This window comes from Polypterus senegalus, chromosome 9 (genome assembly GCF_016835505.1).
Source record: "Polypterus senegalus isolate Bchr_013 chromosome 9, ASM1683550v1, whole genome shotgun sequence".
NCBI classification, from domain to species: domain Eukaryota; kingdom Metazoa; phylum Chordata; class Cladistia; order Polypteriformes; family Polypteridae; genus Polypterus; species Polypterus senegalus.
This window is the reverse complement of record NC_053162.1, coordinates 11163446-11177880: the sequence shown is the minus strand read 5'-3', so window position 1 is coordinate 11177880 and position 14435 is coordinate 11163446. Positions and strand designations below refer to the sequence as shown.

At 42.5% G+C, this 14435-nt stretch overlaps 1 protein-coding gene across 2 annotated transcripts in view; it reads left to right on the top strand.

Annotated features, from left to right (window-relative positions):
- Positions 1-9905: 9905 nt before the first annotated feature.
- The window catches only part of adgrd2 (adhesion G protein-coupled receptor D2), a 452918-nt gene continuing 448388 nt past the window's right edge, over positions 9906-14435 (top strand). The window contains exon 1 of one of the 2 annotated variants that reach the window (XM_039762694.1): positions 9906-10108. The gene's annotated coding sequence lies outside the window, so the exon portion shown is untranslated. Of the gene's footprint in view, positions 10235-14435 lie in introns of both variants that reach the window. The other variant, XM_039762695.1, reaches the window with a different exon arrangement.

Genomic DNA, 14435 nt, shown 5'->3' with positions numbered 1-14435 from the left:
AAAAGGCAGAACCCTCACTGACTGACTGACTCACTCATCACTAATTCTCCAACTTCCCGTGTAGGTAGAAGGCTGCAATTTGGCAGGCTCATTCCTTACAGCTTACTTACAAAAGTTAGGCAGGTTTCATTTCGAAATTCTATGCGTAACGGTCATAACTGGAACCTACTTACATACATATATACAGCCATAGCCTGCAGCTTGGTCGCGGTGTGAGGCGGAGTTGCGTCCCTCATCGTCACGCCTCCCACGTAATTGAGTGCCTGCCCATATAAGGCCGTCCGTCAGCAGCAACTTTGATGTTTATGAATGTTTAAACTCTCAAAAGCTGGATGCAAAGTTATCAATGAAGCTGGTTGTATGCTTACAATGCTTGACAGATACTGAATGTCACTTCAACACAAGTCCTGCAAATACTGTCGTAATTGAAACAAACCATGAAACTCAAACCGATTATGACAGCAGCAATCCAAGCTGTGAGAAAACAGCAAAAAGGAGGCGTGTCAGACGTCATGGTACATTTTCTGATGCAGCTAGATGAAAACAACTTTGTGACGCTGCCGCCAAATACTCACAGAAAAATCCACAAGTTAATAGACACGCTGTCGTTAAATACTCGCAAACAAATCCACATCTTCATAGAGAGACGCTGACGCTAAATACTTGCAGAAAAATCCACAAGTTAATGGAGACGCTTTCGCTAAATACTCGCAAGCAAATCCACAACTTCATAGAGAGACGCTGACGCTAAATACTCGCAGGCAATTCCACAAGTTAATACCGGGAATGCCTGTTAAACATCTTAGATTCACGAGTAGCGATTTGCGTAGTGAACACTTCGATGAATGAAACCTGTTATCTTTACAACGGTTGACAAACACGGAACGTAACTTGAACACATCACGTCCTCCAAATACAAACCTGATTGAAAGAAATAATGCTACTCAAATCCTTGATGACAGCAACACTCATAACAGTCACAAAACAATTACACTGACAATCATGTTATGTTATTTTTAAAATGTTTCCTTTTCTTTTTCATAACTTCTTTAACACACTACTTCTCCACTACGAAGCGCGGGTATTTTGCTAGTCTTATATATAAACATCTACGTGTGGAAGTGTGTATGTTTGTATGTCCAGCCCAGAAGTGCGAGGCTGCAGCATGAAGCTCGAAGATGGACACTTAACCACAATATCTCTGAAAAGGATGTTAAATGATGTCCATCAATCCAGGGATGCGCCCTTTCCAGCAAGCACTGGGCACGAGGCAGAAACAGTCCCTGGACGGGGCCTCAGCTCATCGCCAGGAGAATACAAGCACTCACACACACTGGCATCATTTTAGTGTCACCAAATCCCCAAACTTTCATGTCGTTTGAAGGAAACCCAGCAGGAAAACATGCAAACTCCAGGCAGGGAACACCAGGGACGTAACTCCCTGTAAGACAGCAGTGCCACCGTAACGCCCCCATATGTCCAATTATTAATAATATGCGTTATTTAAATGAACTTAATGATTTCTGTTAAAATGTAATATACATATTTTAATGCATTTCATCATGGAAGTAACATCAGGTATAAATCTAAGAATTGTAAATGTGTAGACAGCTGGAATATCATTAATGTAACGTGTTCTGTGTGGCAATCACTGCCTGTTACTGCTGTCAGTTCAGAAGAAAACGCCAGAAGCTCGTAGTCATTAACAACTGGGTCGGTTTTCATGTGATGTTTACGACGCTCTGCTTTAATGATAAAATAAACTACAAAGCTAAAGCGGACATTTTGAGATAAAGGCCAAAATTTCCACTTTAATTCTAATTGGCTCAAATACAATTCTGATGCAAAAAAAAAAAAAAAAGACGGCACAGCAGATGGCATGTGAGACTTTTAAAATGTATCATGTCATTTTATTTTTTTCTTTTTAGTACACTTTTTCATTTAATATAAATTTGGTTTTTAAAAAGTATTTTTTTTATATATACTGTATATTTTACTTTGTCAGATATACCCTAAAGAAGGAAAGGTCATCTTTCCAGTGTCAAATAGACGCTGTGATAAATAAAGCAAATGAAACAGATTAAGGGTTGGGGAACCTCCCCATATTCTGGTTGTAGGTTCCAGTAATCAGCAGCAAGGTCAAAATCACAACACAAAGTTTGATACCTTTGACCAAAATACAGGAGGCTTTTTATAGAGGGATAAATCAAAATAACGGAAGTGACAAAGAGGGAGGGAGCCATAGATGACGTCAGGAGCGGAAGGACGGAACTGAAGTCATCAATCAGGTGACCCCCTGGGCTGGAACAAAGCGTTTTCTTCATGGTGCGAAATGCGGTGGACATCAGTACATTCATTGCGGTATGGACTTTTTACTCAGGCGTCTTTCGGTAGATGAAAAGGAGAGAAGAGCTTTAATACCGTGATCCGGATCTCCTTTTCTTGTAGTTTCACGCATGATAGAGCCCACTGACTGTCCCCCTAATTGCGTTCCTAAAGAGGAAGTTGTCCTTGGTCAGTTTACTGCACCCTGTCTTACGACAGACGCCTGTCCATATGAATAACCTGCTGTTATAGCAAAACGGCTTTGTCAGCTTTTAACCCTTAGTAGCTTGCAAGCAGTTCATTTTTCTTTCACAATGGTATGTCCAAAGTCGGCCAGGCTTAGCTTTGTAATCCAGTGACATTGCCGACTTGATCTGTTCCATGACTGATTTGTTTGTCCTCCTTGGCTCTCCATGGTATCGATAAAATCTGTCTCCAGCACCACATTTTCAAATGCATTGTCACGCACGAGCGCATGGGGAGCAGCTTAAGGACCCGACGTGCGATGCAACAAGTCGTGCCAGGGGACAACGGCGGGGTACTAACCTCTCTCTCTTTATTTTCTCAGAAAAGACGAAGCATCGCCGACATAATCGCACCCGGACGACTCCAAGAAGCACAACCTTTCTTTCCTCTCGTCCATCTGTGATGACGTCAGCTACCCATCCACCACCCTGCTTTCCCAGCTTCCCACTGTTTTAATTTCCAGTCCTCCTTTATAAATTATCCGTCCACCCTCCCTTCTAGGTCTGATAATTTGTAATCATTATTTTGACCTTATTTGCAGTATAAGGGGCCTAAAAACCCCCAAATCTTTATGAGTTTTTGTCTCTCTGTTCTATGGTATCAATTCGACGACTGTCCCATTTTCCTTAATGTCCACCTTTCGCAGCCACAGGTGACCACAGAGAAGATCAAACTGTGTGTGAGAGGTGTGTCTTGGTGGGTAGGGAGACGTTCTTAGATTTTAAAACCTCGTCCAGCGATTTCATCATCAACTTTCCCATTGCAATCCTCTGTTTGATCTCTTAGGGTAGATGTCGCCTCAGTGTTTACCCTTGATCCCGGTAGAGAATTCCTTGACCACTTCTGTTTCATCTCCGTCTAGTTTAAAAAGTGTCTTGGTCACAATTGTCGTGGTTAGAATTTTCGGTTTGGCCACTTTGAGCAAGAGTCCCATTTCTTGGCTTTCTCGTTTAATTGCCCGTAGTAAGTCCTTCATGCCTTCTTGGCTGCTTGCAATCAAGGTGGTATCATCTGCATATCTGACATTGTTCTGAATTCCTTCTTCACTTTCGGCAAGGCCAGCACTTCTGAAATTAGTTTTGGCATATAAATTGATTAACAATCCTTGTCTAACCCCACGCCTGACTTTAAACCACTGGGTGTTTCCAAATTCAATCTGTACTGTTGCTTCTTGATCATCGTAGAGGTTTCTTGTCAGGTTGATCAAATGGATTGGCACACCCTTGGTCTTTCACCCACTGAGGGCTGACTATTTTTTCCACAGAAAAACGCACCCAAAGCAAGGGTTTCATGCAGAAATCAACATTAAACGTTCCCTCGCGGCGTGCCATGGCTGCCAGTTTACCAGGAATGCATGACAGGCCAGCTGCCAGGCTGTCTTCGTGTGGCAGGGTGTGGCAGCGGCGGTTGCGCTCACAGTGTATCGAAATCTGGTTTGTAACTCGTGTCCTTGTAAGGCTGGCTGTTCTGCCAGGCGAACATTTCCATAGGCGCGTCACCTACACAAACCTGTTCAACACCACGATTGGCTGGGGACCGATCAGCTGATGCTGGTACCTCACGTTCATTTTCGATCACTTGTATCAAAATCGGAGTTCGACAAAGCCGGAGTCCATTTCAGGGTATTCAGTGTATTTTGCTTTTCATTTCTCTTGGCAGAGGTCGATGCCATTTTTGCCGCTGTTTGCTCCTTGCTACTCACGTGAGTGCAGGGAATCTCGGTCAAACCAATGAAGTTAACTTTCTGTGCCGGACGGCCAGAGCCACCTCGTTCCTTGTATGGTCCAGCGGAACAAGCATAGACAGAGCATTACCTACCCCTCCCGGGTGGCAGTGATGCCTTGGACTCCCACAGGGCTTCATGAGGGATGGATTTGGATACAACCCTGTTGGGATCCAGTGGTGCCAGCAAGGGGTGCTGTAGCTGTTCCTCAGCCCATGTGGGTGGTTCTTCCGCCACACCCGGAAGTGCAGCCAGAAGTGGGGCACCAAGCACCTGGAGCACTTCCCGGTGACTTCTATAAGGGGCCAGCAGACAGTTCTCGGTGAACCAGAGTCAGGTGCACGAAGCTTGGTGAGGAGGAGTGGAGGAGAAAAGAGAGAAAGAAGAAAAGTATTGTGGTGTTGGTGCTTTGGGACTGTGTTGTTCCCATAGAAAACAGGGAAGATGTTGCCCACAGGTGAAGAAAAAGAAATTAAAAACATTTGTGTTTTATCAGTGTGCCTCCTGCATCTGTCTGTGTCGGTTTATCTTTGTCACACATTCCTTCTAGCAAAGAGAGCCCAACTAAAACATAACATTGTATTAGTTTAAATGGCACTTTTGCCACTCACAGTAGGGCGGACGAGCTGATGTATTGTGTCGACTGGGCAACACAGTGAATGTGGTGTCTACCTATATATGTCTATGCCAATGACGATGTCAATTCCGGTCCCCCAGTGGCATCACTTCCAGTTCCAGCCTCAATGATGACATCACTTCCTGTACGGGCCTTTAAAGCCGCCATCTTGCTTATATCTAGTCAGTTCTGTCTTGGACTCAAACCAGTGAACATCTCGGTTCAATTTACAACCTATTTTGCAGTCGTGGAATAATATACGGGTGGCTGCCCCAAATCTTTACGATGTCTGCGTCTCATCATTATCACACTGGATATAAGTGAATAATTGTGGCCCAGCTCAACGTTTTCAGAGTACCTTGAGCTGGTGTTTAATGTAAATGGCCGCCGTATGAAGTTGAGCATCAAATTAAAGGAAGTGGGAGTTCAGGGTGTGGTGTGTAGGCGGGTGCAGAATTGGCTCAAACACGGAAGCAGAAGGTCATGGTGAAGGGAACCTCATTAAAATTAGAACATTAGAATATTAAAACACCCTAGACGAGAACAGGCCATTCAGCCCAACAAAGCTCGCCAGTCAATGAGTCAAATGAGGTGCTGTGTGGTGGGAGTGTTGTCCAGCAGGGGTCAGTGCTGGGGCTGCTGTACTCTTTAATTTACAGTACATAAATGATCTGGACAAGAATACAATCAATAAACTGGTCATGTCTGTACACTGGGGAAAGTCCTAAGGACTGGAAGATATTAAATATTATCCCATTTTATAAAAAGGGTGATCAGGTAGCTCCACATAACTATGGGCCAGCAAGCTTAACGTGCATCACAGGGAAGTTAATGGAAGGACTTATTAAGGAAAAGACGGAGCAACTTATGGCAGGAACAGGAGTGTGAGTGAGCAGTCAGCATGGGTTCAGAGGAAGGAACTGTTTGAGGAAGCAACAAAAGGATATGGCTACAGTGATGAGTATGATATGATTTATCTTGAACTTCAGAAAGCATTGGATAAGGTGCCACATGAGAGTTTGGGCATCAAACTGAAAGAAGTATGGAGTTCAGGGTGAGGTGTGTGGATGGGAGCAGAATTAGCTGACGCACAGGAAGAAGAGGGTGATGGTGTCAGTGCTGTTTACATGTTTACATGATTTGGATAGGAAAATAAATAACAAGCTGCTTAAGTTTGCAGATGGTACCAAGCTTATTGGATTGGCCAATAATTGAGAATCCATTAAGTCATTACAGAGGGACTTGGATAGCATAGAGGCTTGGGCAGATTTGTGGCAGATGAAATGTAATGTCAATTAATGTAAAGTATCACATATGGGAAGTAAAAATTTTAGGTTTGAATACACAATGGGAAATTTGAAACTTGAAAGTACCTCTGATGAGAAGGAAGTGGAAGTTGTACGTTTCGGTCAAAATGTCAGATATTAACCTTTAAGTGTCTATGTGTCTGTGTATCTGTTTAGATTTCCGGTGGCTCTGTCTCTGTTATTCCAAAAAAATGGCATATCACAAACCTATTAAGTAATAAAGTGCATTGCATATGGCCCATCGCAAGCATTAACACTCCTGTTATGAATCCTATACAAAATGCTATAAGACAGAAACATATGCATTGCATTTCTCATTCTCACAGATGGCGCATCACAAACACTGAGGTCTGTGTTGATTACTTAGATTTCAACCCTTCTGACACGGGTAGCGTAGGTTGTCCACCTTTCTGAAAGCATAAGTGCCTGTGTGTCTGCCTGTATGCTTGTGTATCTGTCATTCCAACAGATGGTGTATCACAAACATCAGCCCTGCTTTTATGAGTCTCAGACCAAATGGCATATAACAAAGGCACAATTGTCATTCCAACAAATGCTGAGATCTCCATTGATTACTTAGATTTCAACTCATAAACAAAGTTTTTTCTATCTATCTATCTATCTATCTATCTATCTATCTATCTATCTATCTATCATGTAGTGCCTTTGATATCTATCTATCTATTATGAAAGGCACTATATAGCACCCGACCTGGCACAGACCACGCAGAGGCACATGTACAAAACACACAGGCTTTATTTTTTCTTCAGCTGTGTGACACGTCTTCCCCGTGCCACACAGCCCAAACACAGTCCCAAAGCACAAACTCACAGCAAACCACAATTCTCCACCTTACTCCACCACTCCTCCCAGACAAGCTTCATCTCCTTCTTCCTCCCAACTCTGGCTCACCGAGTGGTGGTGACTGGGCCCTTTTATAGCCCACCCGGAAGCATTCCAGGTGATTAACCACCTGGTCCTAATTGCACTTCCGGGTGGGGCTGAAAGCTCGTCCAGCCTGGTAGTGGGAAGCAGGCAGCTCCCCCTAGCGGCCACCCCGGGCCCCAACCAAGCTGTGGAGGACTCCATCTCCCATGGAGCCCTGCGGGCGGTTGGGGAATCACCGTCAGCCAGGGAGGCTGCCACCAAGCGTCCCGGGGGAGGTATTGGACTGCCTATGGCGGCTCCCCCGGAACATAAGTAGCAGGGGCGTCCCTGCTGGGCATGAGACCCGGCTGTCCTTCACACTATCTATCTATCTATCTATCTATCTATCTATCTATCTATCTATCTATCTATCTATCTATCTATCTATCTATCTATCTATCTACCAGTTATATAGTGCCTTATCTATCTATCTATCTATCTATCTATCTATCTATCTATCTATCTATCTATCTATCTATCTATCTATCTGTTAATAATATTTATATTGTTTGAAATAAAAAAATGATTCATTGTCTCCCTTTGTCGATTTCCAGCTACAGTATACACCTTAATAAAAGGATAAATGTCTATATATCAGTCTGTGTGTCCGTCTGATTGTTATGTCTCTGCCATCCATAAAGATGTTACATCACCAACATTTTTACTTATAACATGCATTACATTTGTCTTTTCAATGGATGGTGCATTACAAACTACAAATCCCATACCAGATTGCGTATAACAGGGACATACCCATTGCGTGGTGCACTGCAAACATTAACTCTGAGGTGTTGATTACTTGGATTTTAATGTGTGTGATGATTAGCACTCTTAGTTTGCAATAAGAAAGAAAGCAACCTTTTTATTTTTCATATAGTGTCCTTCTACAGTGTGTGTCATCCCAAGGCATTTTATAAATAAAGAGCAATAATACAATACATACATTTTTGATATTTGGAGCACAGGCAGGTTAAGTGAATAGCTCCGGGTCACAGGCTAGAAATGGGAGACCCTGAACGAGTAACCTTGCGGTTTATTGTCCAAATACCTTCACCACCAAGCCAGACGTCCAGCTCGAAACATTTCAGGCCTTAGCCGTCAAAGTGCCATACAATAAACAAACTTCCTTTCATATTGGAACATTAGAAACATTTTGGCAAGAACAGGCCATTCACTGCGGTGGGCTGGCACCCTACCCGGAGTTTGTTTCCTGCCTTGCACCCTGTGTTGACTGGGATCCAGCAGACCCCCGTGACCCTGTAGTTAGGATATAGCAGGTTGGACAATGACTGACTGACTGACTGACTGACTGACTGACTGACAGGCCATTCAGCTCGTCAAAGCACAGCCACTGTAGGCCTGCACCTGACACATCAGGGCTCCATATAAACTAACATCCTGTTGTCCTCTTTGATCGCTTCTGTTCATTGTCTTGATGTGGATGGCGACCAGTCCTCTAGGTCTCCTACTTCTTCCTTATAAGGCATGCTTTCAATGTATTCAGATCTATAATAATAATAATAATAATAATAATAATAATAATAATAATACATTGTATTTATATAGTGCCCTTCCCATGCTCAAGGCGCTTACAATACTTCATGCTACATACTTTTTCATATATTAGTTATATTTCATTCTCCACAAATCTTCCAAGCCTCTGCACCATCCATGTCCCTCTTTGCCAGTTTAGCTGATTCTCCATTATTTCCCCACTTGCCCCTTGTGTGTGGTATCATCTGCCAAGCTAACCAGCTACTTGATTATATTCTTGTTCAGCTCATTCATGAATATTCAAAAGAGCAGCGCTGACCCCCTGAGGGACACCACTCTTAACAACCCTGGTCCTTCGTGGGGCACAGCCATAGTCATACCTGACCTGTTCAGAGTTTCCAGTATGACATTTGCATGTCCTTGGTTCAGAGATGGATGAAGGGGAAAAGATCATCCTGGGCTTGGAATTTGAACCCAGGATGTCTGATCCACAAGGCAGCCTTGCTTACCACTGCACCATGCAGTTCAAATATAAAACAAAGTGGAAAAATCACAAAGAAGGCTTTGATTTTGGGTTGGAGCTTCACAGCTGCTTCATGTTGTTACATCTCCGGGTGCTGGGCTGTTCAGAACAGAGTGGTGTCCGACAAGGTACTGCTGTTTTAATATATAGGTGAAGGTGATCATTTGAATCACTTATTGTACAATAATATATTTGTTTGTGGTGTTAAAATAACCTTTTTTTTTAAATTCCATGCAAATTGTTTCATGAGTTGTGTGTTACCCACTAGCCTGGATGAGTTTTATCCGAACTCTTTCTTGCTCATTTATTCGGACTCTCCACCTGCTGATTAATCCTCATGATGGACGCTTCATTTGCACTTTCACAAGCCAGTAGTCGTTTTGCACGGCGTGGTGGTGGTGGTGGTGGTGGTGTCTCTTAAAAAAGAGCAGATGCACTCTGATGAAAATGCATTGCAACCTGAGAATTCCAGCTGCATGAGGGGCTCGTGTTCCTTTTAATGAGGTTTGGTTTTAGAGGGGGTTCTGTTCGGAGAATGTTTAAACAAAAGTTTGAGTTTACAAAAAAAAAAAAAAGAAAGAAAGAAAAAACAGCCCACCTCATTTATCATTACGAACTGCAGTCCCGAGCCACTGACTCCTATAAAGCCTGATGAACTTTATGTGAATGAAGTAAGACACCATTTACGCAAGAGTCTGCCTGCTGAATGGCACGATTTGCATAACAATAAAGGCAAAGAGATCTCGGCGAAGTCAAATCTCACCACCCCTTCTCTCCTCTCCTCTGCAGCGGGGCGCCTGAGCTTTCTGCTGGCGACCGCGACACTGCGAAAGTGTCAGTGCTGCCAATCACCACTTGGTTATGTCCGCGGACGCAAACGTACAGAATGTGGAGGTTCTTAACAAGTGAAATGTAACGCGCAACCGGAGTCTGAACCAACTGGGAGGTAAGAAAACCTCATTGCTTGTAAACGGCAAGAAAAATAAAAACAAATCTGTGCTCCCGTGACATGATAATGGTGGAGAAGACGGCGAAACGTCTTCATTGTGTTCAACGGAGAAGTTTACATCTAGTAAGTGTTACGCATTTGTCACGTTTTTCAAAATGTTGTTGTCGTCATCAGAATGCCATTTTATTATATATAGATGGGTAAAATATATAGTCTCCTTTATTAGTACATATAAAAAAAGTCATCAACATTAATGGATATTTTATATTTTATTTCACATTTTTATTTTTGTCATTTTTCGTTGTAGAAATTCCAAAGGGAAATTGAGATCTTTGACTACTATGTGTGCAAGTTTGTAATTTGCTGTATATACTATATAATAGACATAAACACACATTTACAGTATATACTGTACATATGATCATATAGGCGCACGGACATACACAGACCTGCTCATATGTTTAGGTTTATATATATATAGATACGTGTGTGTGTGTCCATGCTTATATGTATATGTGTGTGTGTGTACATATATAACAATATGTAAAATACTGGTATCTTTAAAGTTTAATTTGCAATTCTGCACTTTGAGCTGTGAAAATGTGTATGAAAATGTACTATAGAGATAAAATGTCATTATTGTCGTTATTTATATACTGTATATCACATCAATCAAATCAAATTTGATTTGTCATATACAAATTATAAATATAGTACACTATACAGTGAGATGTTTAGTTATGTTTACTATCTCCAAAAAAAAAAAATATATATATATTTATTTGTTATATACTGTATATTGTGTATATTATGTGAATTTCCCTTGGGATTAATAAAGTATCTATCTATCTATCTATCTATCTATCTATCTATCTATCTATCTATCTATCTATTACATTAGCAGCCTCCCATCCGAGGAAGGATGCCCATCCAGCCTTTGTGGCATTTACTATATATATATATATATATATATATATATATATATATATATATATATATATATATATATATATATATATATATACACAGTATTTATATATACCTGTCTGGGGTATCTCTTACTATTTAGTTTACCTCACACATTATAAAGATGTGAATGTCAGGTTAACTGGCCCATTGTGAGGTAGTGTAGGCCAGTGCAAAAGTGTGCCCAATGATGAGCTGGTATCCCACTTCTTGTTAGACAGAAAAGAAATGTTAGGACAAGATTTAAAAAAAAAAAAATCAGTAAAATCCTAGTAACCTTTACTGTGGGCATACTAAGTGCATTAAAAAGCCAATGTTCTTGAATCTTGCTTCATCTTGGCTGTAAATGATTGCAATGCACTTATCTCTCTCTGCTGCTGAAACGTTTCTCTGTTGTGAATTGCTCCTGAAATAGAAAGGTAGTGTATATATATATATATATATATATATATATATATATATATATATATATATATATATATTTAAATTGTAAGTGCAAAGCAGGATTGTCTGGTAACCCATCCAGGATAAATGGGGGACTCTTGCTGAGAAGGGAAAGCCAGAATGGAACAATAGTGATTGTAATGGTCCCATATGCATCCCGGACAGGCAGATTGTGGAAGGTTCCTCTTCTGGAATATGTTTGTCCCCAGTCCACTAGGTGGCAACATTCCAGAACCTCAATAACCATGAGGACACCTGCAGGGCATGGTGGGAGTTGTAGTGCTGTGAATTGGCCAGGCTGGCTCCCATGGGTGCCTTCAAAGAGTGCTGCTGGGATTCATGATTCCTGTTTTTCGGGACTTCCTGGAAATGCTTTCATCAGGCTTTACCCTGGCACCAGAAGTACTTCAGGGTCTGACAGGGGAATCATAGACCTTTGTGAGGTATTTTTATAAGTAAAAAGCTCTGTTTTGATCCTGTGATTGTATTTGTGTGAAGTTAAGCGATGCTGGGAAAGTAGTGGTGATGGAATATGATGTCATCATGAGGGAACCAGAGGTAAGAAAAGAACCCAGAAATGGCTGGTTTCCATAGGCGTCCGGGAGAAATTACGGCAGTGGTGCTTCATTCTTTCTGCTTCATTCTTTCTCCAGGAATAGAGAAAGAAAGGTTAGTACTCCATCGCTGTCCCCCGGCATGACTTGTCGCGGTGTGCGTAGGGTCCTTAAGCTGCTCCCTATGCACATGTGCGTGACTATATATATATTCTGCCAGATGGCTGGGGACGCCTGGACGATCCTTGAGAAGGACGATACCTTCCCTGAGCCACGAGAGGGCAGCCGCCACGGTCTGCTTGGGGGCCACTGGAACAGAGCTGGGAAGCTCATCCCTATGGGTGGACGTGACCACCACCAGGGGGAAGTGCTCCTGGAAGTAATCCCAGGGGCATCTGGAGTGCTGGGTGCTCATCTGACTCTTCTGCCAGACCAGGAAGTGTTGTCAGACGGAGCACCTGGATCCCATCTGGGTTATCAAAAAAGGGGGCGCCTCACTCCAGTAGAGGAGCCGGAGTTGGGAAGAAGGAGATGGAGCTTGTGAGGAGGGGAGTGGAGGTCACAGAGAGAAAAAGAAACGAAAAGAGAAAGTTGTTGGTAAAAAGGCATTGTGGTGCTTGGAGAAAATAAATGTGCGTGTTTTGGACATCCTGGTGTTGGTCTGTCTGTAGCCAGGGGCTGTCTTTCCACTATATATATATATATATATATATATATATATATATATATATATATATATATACAGGGCATTAGGGAAATTCACAGAGCATCACTTTTTCCACATTTTGTTATGTTACAGCCTTATTCCAAAATGGATTAAATTCATTTTTTTCCTCAGAATTCTACACACAACACCCCATAACGACAACGTGAAAAAAGTTTACTTGAGATTTTTGCAAATTTATTAAAAATAAAAAAACTGAGAAAGCACATGTACATAAGTATTCACAGCCTTTGTCATGAAGCTCCAAATTGAGCTCAGGTACATCCTGTTTCCCCTGATCATCCTTGAGATGTTTCTGCAGCTTCATTGGAGTCCACCTGTGGTAAATTCAGTTGACTGGACATGATTTGGAAAGGCACACACCTGTCTATAGAAGGTCCCACAGTTGACAGTTCATGTCAGAGCACAAACCAAGCATGAAGTCAAAGGAATTGTCTGTAGACCACCGAGACAGGATTGTCTCGAGGCACGAATCTGAGAAAGGTTACAGAAAAATTTCTGCTGCTTTGAAGGTCCCAATGAGCACAGTGGCCTCCATCCTCCGTAAGTGGAAGAAGTTCAAAACCACCAGGACTCTTCCTAGAGCTGGCTGGCCATCTAAACTGAGTGATCAGGGGAGAAGGGCCTTAGTCAGGGAGGTGACCAAGAACCCGATGGTCACTCTATCAGAGCTCCGGAGGTCTTCTGTGGAGAGAGGAGAACCTTCCAGAAGGACAACCATCTCTGCAGCAATCCACCAATCAGGCCTGTATGGTAGAGTGGCCTGACGGAAGCCACTCCTTAGTAAAGGCACATGGCAGCCCGCCTGCAGTTTGCCAAAAGGCACCTGAAGGACTCTCAGACCATGAGAAACAAAATTCTCTGGTCTGATGAGACAAAGATTGAACTCTTTGGTGTGAATGCCAGGCATCACATTTGGAGGAAACCAGGCACCGTTCATCACCAGACCAATACCATCCCTACAGTGAAGCATGGTGGTGGCAGCATCATGCTGTGGGGGGCAGAAACTGGGAGACTAGTCAGGATAAAGGGAAAGATGACTGCAGCAATGTACAGAGACATCCTGGATGAAAACCTGCTCCAGAGCGCTCTTGACCTCAGACTGGGGCGATGGTTCATCTTTCAGCAGGACAACGACCCTAAGCACACAGCCAAGATATCAAAGGAGTGGCTTCAGGACAACTCTGTGAATGTCCTTGAGTGGCCAGCCAGAGCCCAGACTTGAATCCGATTGAACATCTCTGGAGAGATCTTAAAATGGCTGTGCACCGACGCTTCCCATCCAACCTGATGGAGCTTGAGAGGTGCTGCCAAGAGGAATGGGCGAAACTGGCCAAGGATAGGTGTGCCAAGCTTGTGGCATCAGATTCAAAAAGACCTGAGGCTGTAATTGCTGCCAAAGGTGCATCGACAAAGTATTGAGCAAAGGCTGTGAATACTTACAGTATGTACATGGGATTTTTCAGTTTTTATATTTTTAATAAATTTGCAAAAACCTCAAGTAGACTTTTTTCATGTTGTCATTATGGGGTGTTGTGTGTAGAATTCTAAGGAAAAAAATGAATTTAATCCATTTTGGAATAAGGTTGTAACATAACAAAATGTGGAAAAAGTGATACGCTGTGAATACTTTACG